Source organism: Ciconia boyciana, chromosome 5 (assembly GCF_034638445.1).
Source record: "Ciconia boyciana chromosome 5, ASM3463844v1, whole genome shotgun sequence".
NCBI classification, from domain to species: domain Eukaryota; kingdom Metazoa; phylum Chordata; class Aves; order Ciconiiformes; family Ciconiidae; genus Ciconia; species Ciconia boyciana.
In genome coordinates, this window is record NC_132938.1 from 82,929,032 (window position 1) to 82,945,186 (window position 16,155).

The 16,155-nt window shown below is 46.4% G+C and overlaps 1 protein-coding gene across 2 annotated transcripts in view; it reads right to left on the minus strand.

Moving 5' to 3' along the window:
- The window catches only part of CCNG2 (cyclin G2), a 44,153-nt gene that overhangs the window by 16,241 nt on the left and 11,757 nt on the right, over positions 1–16,155 (minus strand). The window lies entirely within an intron of this gene.

A 16,155-nucleotide genomic window follows, 5' to 3' on the forward strand; every position in this document is an offset into this window, starting at 1 on the left:
GTGTTGCTGTGTCGGCAAAGTACTTCTGTGAGAGGCAGGAGGGCACCGGGGCAACACGCAGGCCAGAAGCTTTTGTACTGCTCTTCAAAAGCTGGCATCATCCTCCAGACAAACTGTTGCTCTGCGTATCGAGCACAGCAGGCTTATGGATCACACGGCTGTCTGATCCTATCTTACAAAAGGCATCCCTCCGAGCAGAACCAGCTAGAGGCTGCCATTTGTTAGTCTGACAAGCTGTATGTGTTGTACACTGCCCTGCTTTGGGCTCTAGAGCCCAGGCTTTCCTTCAGAGAGCCTACAGGACCCTTCTTTGCAAATACACCTGGAACCCTGAGTGGGTATAACTGCCACAGCACATCCGCCTGACTTTGCAAGCAGCCTAAAACACCAGAGTTCTCTCTGAGGTAACTAAAACACACATTTCTTGTGCTTATGGCCTGGAAGAGTATCAACATAGCTACACATCCTACCTAAAGCCAGCATGGCTGAGGAATATATGCTGTGAAGGACTCCCACTGCTAAACTGTGCTGCGATACTTGACACTAAAAGCATGCCAGCATTAAAAGGACAGTCAGCAGGGAAAGTATCACTCCTGTTTTTCCAAGTCCAGAGAGGCTTATTAGTAATATATCCAGAGTTTTGCTAGAAGCATGAAGATGCAAGTTTACGTGCAATGCCTTTTTAGTATGTGTATACTGGCTATATTCCTAGCTAGAAAGCTTGCAGTCTTAAGCTGAGATGTGAGCGTTACTGTTCAGCTGCACACCTGGAAACAGCTGGAACCTGTTAGTGTCACAGGAAGCCAGTGTGCCCCATATAACAGCAGAGAAATACTACAACAGCGGAGGCTTCCCACCGGGAGCAGCTGGAGAACCAGGGCTGCCTGCTTTGGTCGCTCGAGTACGTCATCTCATTGCGTTTGTGTTTAAGCGCTGGGAGAGCACACATTTGGGATCTCTGTTTTCCTGCATCCCGAAGAGGAGCAACGGTGGGATCAAAGTTTCGGGGAGCTCGAGGTGAACTTCTTTCCTAATTCCTCCTGGGTTTTTGCTTGCGAGGGAGTTTTGCATGCTATAGGTACGCTTCCCCCAAGACCATGTTGGATGCTTATTTGCTAAAAAGTAACACGGGTGCAAGCCTGCAAGTGTAGGACTTGCAGAGATGAAAGATAAAGGAGGGAGAGACTGAGGAATGGTACCGTTACCCTAACACCTAGCTAAGCCTGGGAACCCTACCAGAAACTGCTAAGTTACTCCAAAGTCCTCCATTTCAACAGTTACCGAGATTTGCCCCGTAAAGTACAAGACACAGCTGGTGAAGATGACACATCATGATCTATTCACTTTTGTCCAGTATTTCTTGATTTTGTGCCAGCCAGTACACTTCTGATTAAGTGACATAGGCGTCACTTCACTGAGTAAACTACACAGGTCATTAGAAACACAAAATCCCCCTAGAATATCGACGTATATATAGACACAACACCTGGTTCTTTCCAGACAGCCACAGGAGGGCAATACAGGAGCCAGGGTAGCATTTTCCCCAGGGTTTGTGCAAACTGCCACCCAGGAGGCATTCAGTCCCGCCTGCCGGTTCATAAAACCAGCCTGTCTTACAGTTATTTGTCTGAGCCTCACTTGAGCCTGGTTTTTCCTGTTTGACGGTACAACTGGTTATCATTCAAGCTGGAGGGGAGCGATACTGGGAAAGCTACGGGGCTGTAGGGCATTCAGCTGCTTCCTGGGGAGGGACACAACTTGGCAGGGAGGGTGGGTGAAACGCATTTCCACACAGAACATCTTCAAAAGCTGGGATTTTTTCATACTTTGGAAATAACAGCCAACACAAACTAATAGTTAAACGATGCTTTAAGTCTACCGCACGGTAAGCCTTATCTGCTTCAACGCTCATCCCGCGCTTGTAGGCAACTGCAATGGACCCTCCCAACTGTTTAATTTGTCATGCTAAAGCAAACGATGTTTATCTGCCCAGAACTCAAATGCATGGGACTGGGAGACCACGTAACACAGCGGACAGCATCACAACAGTGTGATTCACAGCAGATTTACACTAAGCCCTGCCTCACCCAAAGTGTTTTCTATACTTGAGTTGAATCAGCCTTGAGTTGAATCAGTGGAAGTGTTTAAAGGTCATGGTGCTAAATGCCATTGGAATATTTTTGCCACTCAAAAGACTCCTTCCTGTATCAGCCCTAGGATTGTGCCTCCACCGCTTGAAGTAAGGAGAGAAAGGCTGCTGCACCCTGCCTGCACCACCATTAGAGATTTGATGACGTGCACGAGGTCGCAGTCCCTACCCCAGCTCTTGCACAGCTCCAAGGTGAGCTCGCCGTGTTTCGTCCCCATCGCTCCCTCTGCATTGCTTTCTTGTCAGCCTCCCCCAAGACATCCTCTCAGACGGGCAGCTACAAACCCACCGGCAGGAAGCCCTGCCTGCCTCCCTTCCTTCTTCCTCTCCTTTAGACCGGGGCAAGTCGAGGTGAAGGTGCAAGTCTGATTGCACATCTGGGTCATGCTACCAAGCTGTCACCGGTTCCATCTCCTCACAGGTAACGCCACAGCTATTTGCCCTACCCAGTTGATATTTCCTTGTGATATTTCCTCAGTTTCTGAATTGCTTGAGCTACCAGGGTGTTTGCACAAATAGCAGCACATTCACACCTTCCTCCCCCAGCCTCTCCTAAGGTTAGTCACCATTCCGCCTAACCTCAGACGAAGCTGCAAGCAGGGAGCCCGCATTTCTACCACGCCTATGGAAAAACCCTTATTTTGAGGCACAGTTACTATGTGCTACTCATAACCAGACTAAGTGCTTGCATTTCAGGGTCAGGACAGAAGCCCACCACACGCCTGCTTCTGTATAATCAAGCCTGGGAGACATCAGGAGGCCCTTTGCCAACACACAAGGTCTGAAAGATGGAGGAAACGATTCTGGCTCGTTATTCTTTCCTGTGCAATCCATCCCAAGCAGTGGCAGTCAATCACAGGACACACAGCGAGTGCCCCATGCCTCCGAAACCAGGTACACGACAACACAGACCCTTCAAAGCTGTGTTTAAAGAGATACGAGTCGCACTGTCATTGGCATCGGGCCAGACAACATTATTTTAAGAGGCAAAGGAGAAATTTCGGTCACTGGCTGGTGCTGTCTGAACCCACCTGCCCTGATGCTGAGTCGGGTCCCTGGTAAATGGCGGAGGCACAGCTACCTGGCTCAACACGCTGCTTCAGGATAGGACCCCTTCCCTCGGTGTGCCTTCTCAGTCCCCTTCACATTCCATCTTTGCCCTATCTCCTTCCCCATTAGGGCAGCAACGCCAGACTTGGGATGTTCAATTCACTAAGATCTACGCAGTAATTTGCCTCCAGCTCGCACTCGTTTAAGCAAAATGTCAGCCATGTACCATTTTTACCCCAAACATATTGCAACGCTGTCAGAAGTCTCTTCCCCACCTCGCATTGCAAACGCGCTACGGGAATTTCCACCTTGGCCGCAATACCTTGTGGCAGTTGACGGGAAGCAACGGACCCTTTTAAGTCTTTATTCGAGCCTGAGCAAATTCATTTGCTATCGGCAAAATCCCCGCTCCTCATCAGAGCCTCAGATTATTTTCACTGACGAGGTATGGTAGCTTTTCCCAAGAGGCTGGCTACCTCACTGTACTCAAAAGGAAACAGGATCCTTGCAGTTCATATGTGCTTTGAAGCGCATGGAGGAAGTTGTGGTTTCTTCTCGAATTAGTAGCAAAGAGCCGCCAAATCTCTTTCTGCCTTTTCCCTCTGGCAGGAGCCTGGGACCTGTCAGCAGCTTTGTACACATCACACTGTTTCCAGAGCTTATGCATGCACCAGCAACATTAGCATGTTTGTGAAGTTACTTCAAATTACAAGTACTTAAAATGGAAGTAAAAACAGTCACTGTCCTAACCCGAAACCTCTGTTCTGTAGACAGAGTTTTCACTGAGAAAGACAGCTTGGTTCAAAGACACGACAGGAAAGTTTTGTACGGAAAAAGTAGGATCCTGGGGCAATAACAACAGAACGTGGATTTTCCAAATACAGAACTTCTTTCCTCCTCCGGAGTCCAAACAGCCCTGGCCTGTCCCCAAAAGCCAGAAGACCCTGTCACAGGGCAGTATGTCTTTTTGTCGCTTGCTGCTCTATTTAAACAGTCACAGCCCTCTGAAGCCGACATTGCAAGCCCTTCCTGTGCTTTGAAACAACTCGGAAAGAGGAACACTGCTTTTCCTCCCTTCCTGTCCCTGAGCTCCTCAGCTCCCAGTATTTGGTTGGAAAAGCTACACGGAGTTTCAGAGGAATTTCTCTTCCCCACAGCTAAGACGAGGGTGAAACCAGGTTCTCAGGCAGTGCTCTCAGCTGATTTTCTGGTCCCCAGGGCAGAAGGGGGTTGTTTGTGACCTGGTGGCAGTGGCGTGGCAGGGCACTGCACTACTGGTACCTGGACCGTTGGGTCCTGCTAGACAGGGACATAGTTTGCAGGCACACTAACTTGAGAGCCTAACAGAGGAGCCCACGCTCCCATCACTGGTTTGGTTGGGTTTTTAAGTTCTGGGTGAAACAAAAAAATAGCACGAGTCCCTCGTTTCATCTGTTCCTCAGTCGTAAAAGCCTGACTTCACCCCTGCTGACTATTTCCCAGCTCCTATTTCAGGTGCTCCACACCTCCACTGATAGCACGTTACTCACTGGCTCTCAGTGAATGGAGAGCAACTACCCAACTCTAGAAAGTTTAGGATTTCTCAAAGGAGCAGGTTGAGTTCAGGGGTTATTATTTTACTGAGATGAAGTTTCAAGCCCTGGAAACAGTCATGTTTCTTCTAGGAAGCTTTTAAAACATGGAGGTGAAGAGGTCCGTACAATTCATTGGGACCTTGGAGCCAGAACTTCAGCAAGTCTTTTGGGATCAAAGGTAGTGAGATCTAAGGACTACACTGTCTACTTGAGCTTCAAGCACTGCCTGTCCCTTCAATTCCCCAGGTGTACACTGGCTCTGCTCCTTCCTCCATTCATTCTCTTATTCCTCTACTTCCATCTGTAAGATAAGCCTGGTGTGGCAGACAAAATAACACATCTCTCCCCAGAAAGAACAAACTGGGAGAAACAAGCCAGAAGCAACCCAAAAGGCTGTCGCTGTGGGTTCAAGACAGGGTAACAGCTACTCTCCCCAACGCACGCTTTACTTGTTTCAAGTTTCAACTTAATTAGAGAAAACACACTCTTCCCTTCGTTCCTCAAGACCATCTTTTCAAGCATTCAGAAAACCGCTGTGTTGGCACAGAACTTTCTAACAGAGGGTAAATTTCAACTCAACTTCTTCCCAGAGAAGTTGTATTGACACCAACAAGCCCGTGTTCTTCAAAGGACAGTATGTACTGCCTTACCCTCATGCCTGATAACACCTAGCTGAAAGGAAGGCTCCCCACTGTGCAAAGAGAGACTTCTACTTGCATCTGAAAGAAGTTGAGGCCAAGATGTATTTCTACGAATAAACAAGTTCCTATTTGAGTTAAATAGCAGCCACCAGCAAAAACTACTAGTAAAACAATTGGAAAAACTGGGTGTACTCACGTATCAAAGTCTAACTGCCGCTCAGTAGCTGTAAGAGGAGCAATGAGTCCTGTCACGTCCGCAGCCGGACTGGGCTTCACTCCGTTCCCAGACGCCTCTCTGCACAAAGAAACGTGGCCAGCAGCTTTCCTACAACCGGCAGGAAGCTTGCTGCGAGGGCGATCTCTACACCTGGCCTCACCGAGGAATTGGTATGCTGCCCAATTCCTCGTAAAGCACTCCCACCTGGGAGCCAGGGAAGGCGAGAGAGAGGGATGCTTGCTTCCCTGCATTCCTTAGCTATCTGGTGGTTGGCAGCAAGAGAAGAGGATGGAGTCGAGCTAATTAGAGGAAGACAGAAGCCAGTTAATGACATTTTACCCCTTGACTACTTCCCTACAGGCTTCTGTCATCCCCTTCTCTGCAGTAATGTCCAAGCTCCGAGCGGTGTGTCAGTTTGCAGAAGTGCATGACCCATGAGGGGTCCCACGTGCTCCACGTGGTTTTTCTCTACTGGAGAATCCACCGCATCGTCCCCAACGCTGGGACAGGGGAGTTGTACCGAACCCTCCCTGACAAGAGCAGGGTAAAGCTGGGCATTTCCTTTGAAGTGCAAGGAGAGGATGCTCAGGGAATTCTACAAGTGCGTGACAAGTTTTCTTCATCATGTGGAAAGTCGCTTCCGTAAAGTGGTACTGAAGTGGGAACACATTTCCAGAAATCCCCAAGTGTCTTAGTAAATCACTGTTGCTTTCAGAGGCACAGGATTTTCCTTTCATTTATGTTCTGCTGCTCTCTGCCCTCTGTAGCAAAGCTTTTTAGCACGTGTCAATCCCTCAAGTCAGAAAGTTTAGCATTAAATTTGTGCTCAAGGAACCAAAAAATCCAGGATTAACAGGTTCTCCTCTCTCCTTTCATTCTGCTTACATGTTTCCAGTGACCCATTTTACACAGCCTTGAGGGCTGAAGGGACTCTGCAGCCAGATTTCTCCTAGTTGTTAGTATTTCAACGCATATGCAGCCCTGAGCTTGTTTTTCCCTGGCCATGATAAAGAGGACGCAGATTGCAAAAGAGGCAGTTTCTCACTGTTACGGCCACTTTGTGGCAGGCTACCCAGAACAGCCTTACAATAATGCAGTAAGAAAGAGAGATAGAGTTCAGATAACTGATTAAGACTGACGTTAAGTACTGAAAAAATTCAAACTGCCCTTATTACTTCCTTTTTTTTTCTTGAAGCCTAATTCCCTGAGAAAGCTAATGAAACCACAGGATAAAACATACGGCTTCCAGCAGATTATTTTCTTTCCTAGCCTCAAAAGGCTTTGTTTTTCTTAGTACAGATAACACTCACGCCTAAAGAAAACTTTAGGAAGTTCTGGGTAGGAAAGCCCTACTGTAGGGTTAGTCACGTTCATAGTCACCCACTCCATCAGTGGGCTCCTAGGCTTGGATCACGTAACATTCGTTCACAGTGCAATACCCCAGATAAATGCAATGCCTCGGTTTAAAAAAATCCCCTTAAAGGCTGCATGTAGAGGCTTGTCAAGCCTCAAGTGCCCTCCAGGCTGCACTTTAAAAGCCTCCGTCCTAGATGATTTATCTGTCAGGTAGGTTCTTCTTCCCCCCGGCTCTCCCTATTTGCAGGTTGTTTTCATCTGTGGAAATTTCATTTCTGCTGATGCTAACTAAGCTGAACCCTAGGAGAAAAGTCTGATTTCCATCAAGCCCTCAGACTCCCTAGAGATCCAGTGTGAAGTCAGCTAAGAAATAATTTCCCTCAACATCTATTATCTTCCTACAATTTCTTCTCTAAGACGCTTCTCTACACGAAAGCATTTCCCTGCCATTTCCCATCATCGGCACACAGCAGAAAAACTACCGTGTCCCTAATCTCTCTTGCCTCTCTGCATTGCCACCCAGCCTTCCCTCAAATTAGCCCCCAGCATCTAAAAATTACAGACAGCCACAGCCCCCTTTTTATAGGGTCATCTGCAGCTCCCTCCTCTAAATTTAAACAAATGGGATGGCTGAGTGACTGCTCTTTGCCCCTTCCTCCCCAAACAGGCTATTTAGACTGGATATTAGGAAATTTTACTTCCCTGAAAGGGTTGTCAAGCACTGGAACAGGCTGCCCAGGGAAGTGGTTGAGTCGCCATCCCTCGAGGTATTTAAAAGCCGTTTGGATGAGGTGCTTAGGGACATGGTGTAGTGGTGGTCATGGTGGTCTTGGTGGTGTTAGGTTTACGGTTGGACTCGATGATCTTAAAGGTCTTTTCCAACCTATACAATTCTGTGATTTCATAGACTAGTGACAGCTGTCACTCAGCACTTCATCCCTACAGAACCCCTGGCCCTGCAGGTTTGCCTCTCTGTCTCGTGCAGGAGCAGCTCTATGACTCTTATCAGTCTAGCACAAAGCCTAAGCAAACAGAGAACATTTCTGTCTCGGCTTAAGCATATTGTGCTTCACCAAGAGGACATTGTGGGCATCTTTGCCCAGCCTGTAGCTTGCAGAAGACTTGCCTACCTACGCTGTTTCAAAACCAGGAGGACTGATTTGGCCGAGTATCAGCGTGAGATTACACCAGAATGCCTGTCCTCTGAAAGGGACTGACCCCGCGCTCTTTGCTCAGGTTTTGAGCCAAGATGATTTTACTGGTGTTGACGGTGCTGAGCAACACATGTGCAAAGTGAATATGACATCCCCTAAGGAGCATTTTGTGATCGCATTGTCATCTGCTCCTACGAAGACCAGCCAGCCCACAGCACAACCATCAAGGGGGTAGATACAGGTGAAGGAGTCAAGCCATCTATAAAACCCCAAGAGAGGTTTGGGTGGGTTGTGGATGTAAACTTAGAAGCAGGAAGGCAAAGAAAATACACTCCGAATAAGGAATCGATGTGCAAAACAGCTGCGTCTGAGTTATCAAGTGTGCTCGAAAGGCACGGGCTACACCGGATTGGATTTTTCCCAGCTGTCAGCAGCAATTTCACTGGAAGACTGTAAATGAACAGCCCCAGAGAAAGACAACACTTCCTCTGCAGGGCTGGGCTCAGGCACCACTGGCAGTGCGAGACACAGGACATCTCGCTTGCTTACATCCTCTATGGCTAAGGGAGTAATAGTACCCCGTGGGCTTACATCTGCTGCTGCAAATTTATCTGCCACAGCTGAGCAAGGGCATGGTAATCAGCAACTATCTATTGCGTCGAGCAACTTAAAACTACAAATACTACCTCTGAGCTTGGATTTCTGACCAATTCTTTCTCATGGAAACAGTCTGATAGCTTAACCATGATGAGTGCCGGTATTTTGCCATTATCAAGTGACCACATAAATAGCAAAGGCATCCTCTGTTACTTTTTTTGTCCCACAGGAACCTGTCCTCCAAGAGTTTCCCAATTCTGGGAGGGTAAAAAACCCACCAAGTTCTTGTTGCCATCCCACCTTTGTTTCTCTTCATTTGGTAAGATGAAAGTGTTGCTGCCCTTAAAAATTTGAAGTATTTTGAGACTTTCAAACCACTGGCAGGGACATAAATTGTCCCAATTGTTTACCCAGAAGGGTACGATCATGCTATCAGGAGGTTCAAGTAAGTAAGCACGGTTAGGTACCTTTCCAAACATGTAATAAAGAGATTTGCATGCCTTCCTTACGCTAGAAATGGAGGAAGCAGCACTCCCCCAGTCTGGGTTTTCATATCCCATACAGGCTGCTATAAACCATAGCAAGCCTGTTGCTTAAGTAAGACCTTACCTAACAAAGGCAAGGGAAGGCAATAGTGAGCTGAGGAAGAAATATTGTACTGGAGCTAAATAGGAAAAACACTACAGTTGAGGTGAACAGAAAATGAAAACAAACTATTTGGTAATACTCTGCTGTTAGGACACAGGAGCATACGTTGCAACACAGGACAGCTGACCTCCTTCACAGAGCTAACCAGATCAGCCCCAAGCACAGAGCTGGAGACCAGGCTCCAGGCTGTTCCACAGGGCTATTAACTGGGCTTGTGCGGCTCGAGTGAGTTAGTGTTTTGCTAGGTCGGGATTTTGGGAACCAAATGCTAACCTAAGGGATGGCTACGCGGAGCAAACTGTCACAGCTTCATGGTATGGGGGAACCCATTTCAAGGATGAGCTTGGCTGCATGCCCTATTAGAGATGATTCACCCGTCACCCTTCATCCTTTAAGTTTTTCTTGTATACATTCTCAAAATAGTTTATTTTCAGTCCTTTAATGAGAGAGTATTATTTCCAGAATCTGACATTCCTTCTCTGGCCTTGATAGGGCATGGGAAATGGCTTCTTCTAAGCCCCCGCTCTCTGGAAATTGCACACCACCTTGGATCCTCCTCCCTTCACATACAAAAAAAAAAACCAATCAGCATCACAAGTGAGCTCTAAACATGCTTGCAACTGAAGATAAAATGGTCAAATAGGTATTCTCCATCTTACACTTTGTGGTATTTTCTTATATCCATCTGCTCAAAACTTTCTGTTAAGACACCAGGCCTGACCAATTACTCCACGCTCAATCTATTGTGGGGTATTTCAGCTTCTGAAATGGAAATTAAGACTGGCCCAGTCTCAAAGTGCAGATTTGAATTTTGGACTTCCTGAAGTTCAGGAATATTATGACTTTGGTTGAATTCAGCCCACAGTAATGCAGGACAGTTTTGCTTGCTTGTTTGTTTTCAAAAACCTGTTACTAAGATAAGAACTTACTCAAGCAAGCATTTGCAAAACTCAGGTGTTGATTAGGTATTTGATATCCAAAGTTTTCCCTCCAGCATAACCCTAGGATGTACGAGACCTGAGTTGCAGAGCTCAAGAATCTCTTCAACTCCTTCAGGAAGCAGAGGCAGATGGAGGGGTTCAGCTACTGGGAAAATCATGTTCTCTGCACACAGGTGAAAAAATGCTGCTCCTGTTGGGCATCCAAATAGCCTCCGTAAATCTCCTATGCTAGGAACTTGAACAGTTCTACTTGAGCAGTATTCTTCAAGGAGTTACACGTAACATGTACGCATCGTGTTGAAAGAACAATCTCTCCTTCAACAGCAAGCTCTACGATTACAGCGCAGCCCACGTTACTGTTGGAGGAGACGGGCGATCTGCCAGCCCCAGTTCGGTGCTTACGGGATCCAGTGACGTTGGACCGGCAGCCAGAGCACAGACTGGCCGTGCTCCAGACTTCAGACCTGTTGTGAATGTGTTACAAGAACTATTGCAGAAGCAAATGCCTGTAGCTACCTACCTCCCCTTCTCCAGCTTCTCCACCAATAGTGAATCCTGGGTATCCTTGAGTGATACAGAACCCCGAGGACTAATCCAGTCCTTCCACTATTTCATAGCCAAGCTGACACTACAAGACTGAGCCTGACACACGCAACACCGACAGAGGCAGTAGCCCGGGGATGTGCAGCTTTTCATACAGAACTAGTTGCCTTGCAAATGACCAGGCCAAATTTTGCGTGCAGACATGCGGGGTTTTCCAACCGGGTGGGAAAGTGGCTTTACTCAGCTGGGTAAATTTCCATAGCATAAACATGCTTCTCAAAAAACAGCCTCTTGAGGTCAGGTTTGAAGCACAGACAAGAGGAAGTACAGCATAGTGTGTGCTGCTGTTAGCTACTTGAAAAAGGACTTTGATCTCCAAAGCTGACAACCTAACACCTCCAAGCAGCAATACATTTCGCAAAGCATTTTATTTGCTTTTTATATAATGTAAGGCACACAGGACATCAGTTGAGGGATAAGTACCAGATATAGAGCACTGTCATCTACTACTGCTTATTAAAAAAGGAGTTATTTCCTGCTCACAGCTCAAGAAATAATGTCAAAAGATATAAACTGATCACAGAGCAGCAATATCAAGCGATGGCCAGCGCAGACCTAAATGCTCCACACACCACAGTGTCTAAAAGATTGGCCTGGAAAGATCTAAAGAAAGCAATAACATAAAAGCTTGAACCCTAGTGAAGCAGAAAATTATTTATGACCAGAGTCAGCATGGCTTTAACCCTCCAATGACTGAAAGCTATATAGAAAGAGAGTTCAGCCCTGTGACTTCAGGTGGACCTTTTCTAACAGATGAATCACAGGGGCATTCAGAAGGCAGGCTTCTATGGCAACTGTGGTCAAAGCCCATTAAATAGCATAGAAGAGTTAGCAAATTCTCCATGTAACAAAGTCTTTTTCCAACAACTGTGGCAGTAAAACAAAATTTCCAAATAAACACTGATTAAAATGTACATCAGTATACCCAGCACACTGTAAATAGGACTTTATTTAACAGTCAAGCCTTTAGCTGCTTTCTGTAGAAATCTGAAGCCATCCTGATCTTTTTTTATTGAGAATTACATGCCATTTATAGGCTGGCCTCTAGAGCATCCCATATTAAATGCAAACTCCTCATCAACCTTCTTGTAACTCCGCATTTGTGTGCAATGGATATGCATTTAAGGGGTGCATTTCTTATGGATGCAGTTAGGTGTGTGAGGATGGGACCTTCAAGAAAGCCCTCAGTGGCATCAGCGAGGACAGCAGGGCATAGGTTAGTGCTGAGCACTAACTGGGCAAAGTCCAGCCCTGCAAGAGTTTAACTCTGTCACTTGAGGCCATTTAGACAAAGACACAGTTCACTATTTGTGTTTCAAGAACAGTGCTCTAACAAAACCACTGGCTGAAGATCCTGCCCAGATGAATTCTAGAAAAAGGGAGGCTGAAGGGCTTTGTTCCTCCCGTCTTCCAACATTAAAAGGGAAAAACAGAGAAGAAGGCAAGGATTGAGAGATTTTACAAATTAATTCAGTGTTATGTAGTTGGGACAGAGAATGTTGTCCCCACCTGTGGAGCAACCTGCTACTCTGAAAGTGATGGTAAGAAATGGCGAAAAGCAGCAGTGACCTTGGTTCCCCCTCAGGGTATACGGGCAAAGCCAGCTCAGATGCCTCCTTGTGAGTTGCAGCGTACATTTACCCTTGTTCCTGCCACAGTCCAACTTTTCTAATGGTAGCATCAGTCTCCATAAACTCCTGAGAAGGCTACCAGGCTTCCTTCTCATTCCAAGTGCACTTTGAAATCCTGGCTACTGAGATCTTTCTCCAGATGGCCGATTTGCAGAGAAAGGCTTTGCACACCGCTCATGTCCCCAGTATATCCACACTGGTGGCTCATGCTTCTCCCCGCCTCTCCTCGTACTCCAGCACGGTGCTCTTGGAGCTGCAGCCGCTGCCTGCTCTTCCCTTCAGGCCCAGGGATGTGTTGATTGCTTTTAATAGCAGGGCATATCCGTAAAACTGTACACATCCAGCAGCCTCTGCAACTAAAGGTCCCCCCTAAAGGAACTACAGGTCATCCTAAGGAACTAATAGGACATGGCTGAGCCATTTGCAGTCACTGTCTCAGACAGACATCATCTGTTTTTGGAGAAACTAAAGAGAGGGATCCAAAATGGTTCATTCAGGGAGAGAGATATGATATCCTAAAGAAATGTTTTCTAAACCCAGACACTGAATAGCAGCATTCTGCACGGGAATGGCTGGTCCCACTTTCTGCGTAATCGCATCTAATTGCCCCCAACTTACAGTTGTGAATACATGCTTACTGCACATGCAGCTGCCAGCAGCCTATCTGATCAGTGAATTAGGAATAAAAAGGTCCCCTCTTTCTACAGTACCATTCTCTGATCAGACAGGTTAATTGCCTGTTTCTTCTTCAACCACACATCTAAGATCCAATGGCTTTTCTGCTTTGTAACTATGGCCTGGCAAGATCAAAGCTTATCAGCAAATATCCTGGGCCAAATCCCCTGCTGACTGAAAGCTGCCTGCTGCACCCTGAGGACCCCATTATCATAAAAGCTAGTGAGCTGGGCAGCAGGCTTGGCCCTGCTAAGCCCCTAGTCAGCTGTTTTGATTTTGCTCTCTCAGGTCCTTATGTCCTAGGAGTGCTGAAATAGTCCCTAGGGAAGAAAGGAAGCAAGGGACAAAAAACAGCACTAGCCCCAGCTCCTGATGTCTTTGGTAGCTGAATCTGGCTGGAGGCTCTGGGCCAGTGAGCATCAATGTCCACCTGGACTGAGATTTTGCCTCCAGGACCACCTTGCTGGAGGAGCTGAAAGGTGGACAAGGGAAACAGCAGAGCATGCACAGTGACATCTAACCAGGAGCTGTGGACTGAAAGCTCTGATGCTAAATCAATCCAGAGAAGAAAACCTGAAGGATTACACTTGGCTGTAGGTGCTCAGGAGTCAAGTGTTGCTGCCAGATTAGTTGAAGAAAGCAGAGAAGCAGAGGCACTGTTGCAGAGATTAGACACCAGTGCAAGTTAAAGCCGCTGTTATTCCCCTGAAAGGAATTAATCCATATTCATCCTGGAGATCTGAGAAGAGTGCTAAGCTACCACCACAGGTAAGTTCTTGTTTATTAAATCAGCTAGCAGATGAGAGGATAAGAAACCAGCCATTATTATAGCCAACAAAACAGCCCTTAATTCTAGTGATCTTTTCTATTTAGCTGTATCTGAAGATACCAGGTGAGACTGCTATACACAAATGGAAATAAGATACACTACATACAAAGCAAGTAAGCGCACAGCACTGGGTTCACTGCAGTAACATGCCAAGCACAAAAAAGCTAGGGGGAGATTATCATTCTCATTTTGCAAATGGGACAACCATTAGCTAAATTTCTATAGGGTGGGACAGCAGCTACTCAAAAGTCATGTTGAAAACCCAAGACAAAGCCAGGAACCCAGCCCATATCATCTTTATGCCAGTCAAACGCCTTAACCAACCTTTCCAGTCTGTAGGAAACCACATACGCTTAACAGCCATGGATGACAGCAAAAAAGATGGGCCCTTTTCTAGAAAACCACGGTCACACAGGCTTAGGAAACTTACCTGCAAGCAGTGACTTTATCAGTACACAACTGATATACAAAGATGTTATGAGTAAGGTCCAACACTTAGCACAGTATTCTTTATTCTCCTTCCCTCTTCCTTTTTATGAATCCAAAGACGTATAGCTGCAGAGTGGAAAAACAAATCCAACCTCCCTGCCTCTAAAACCCTCCTCTAGAAAACCAAAATAGGATTATAGGCTGCCAAGGGGAAAAAAAAAAATGGTCTGTTCCTGTTAGAAACTTGTCTAAGATCACCAGTATTCCACCATTTTCTACACTGTGTCACTGCAAACCAGAAAGCCTCAATGTTGTGCTCGTCACTGGAAAAGATCTTCTGCACTGAGCCTTGTCTTCATCAGCTCCCGAACCACACCATGTGAAAGAAGAGTGGAAGTGCATTTCCCCCCATTTGGATATTTCAGGCATGGTACACGCTTTAAGAATAGTCCACAGGCTGCCCATAAAAATTGAGTCTTTGCCAGTTACCCCAAAATCAGCCTTAATAGCAAGCCATGGGAATGTAAAACCTAAGAGAATATTTTTACTACCGTCCCAGTATTAATACTACAGCTGCCTTGTTTGGAAAAAGTTGTGAAGAAAAGAAAATGGTACTAATTTCTAACTATACTTTTGACCAAATCCATGAGAGGTGCTGTGTTCATCCCAATAAGAAAATCTCAGGACCCAGATGCTCAGATGGAAACCACCCCTCATGCCAAATGTTCACACCAGGGATTATTTTCAGAGAACATCCCCCCGTCTAACATACCTTGGGCAAAGGCATCTCCCATCCAAATGATACACACACATAATAGATGTCTAGCAGCTCACTATGAATAAGCATTTGACATGTTATATGACTGGGCATTCTTGTGCTCTATGTGTTGTATGACAGTGCATTGCAGTGGCAATGGTAGGCTGTGGAGGTAACCCAAAGCACACATCTTGAGAACAGAACAAAACCAAATTCCTTCAACAGAGCCACATTTGATTTCACAACTGATCTAAGTAGCTCATGTCACATGTACAGCATTGAGTGTGTGGCTTTTCGCGATTGCCCAGACAGCATAAATGTGGCAGGATTACATTTAATGGAACAATAAAAGCTTAGAAAAGCAAAAGGCATCAGACAGACGACCTCTGGATGCACTGGACAGCGCCTCTGGTAAAACGGCACTGCTGAATTTGCTAAGTGGCATTCCAGGAAGAGGAGGTCTCTGCCTCATGAGCAATACACCAAAATTGCTGCTTACAGCATGGTTTGAGTGAGGGACAGCACGCAGCTGCTGTGGGAGCAGAGAACATCAGCTGGGACCTGCAGGATCCCTTTGCTCTCCTGACACAGCGAGGGAGGAGCACGCTACTTTGCTCTTTGTCACAGAACAGCTTTCCCCTCCTATTTGCCTGACACTGTGCCAACGTCTTGGGCAAGGAGTTGGCATGTAAACCGCACCTAGCTTCTGATCATCTGCAGCACAAACCAGTAGATTACCGGCCTTTGCTTTTGTAATCTTGGCAGGACAGCAAGCCAAAACCAGGGATCACCTCAGGTCCTTTTGCTCCTAACATAGTTAATAATTGAGCTCTGAATGAAAAAGACTTGCTAGATCCCGGGCTCAGTCACTGTACATGAGAAGACTGCTATTTAGACCACAGTA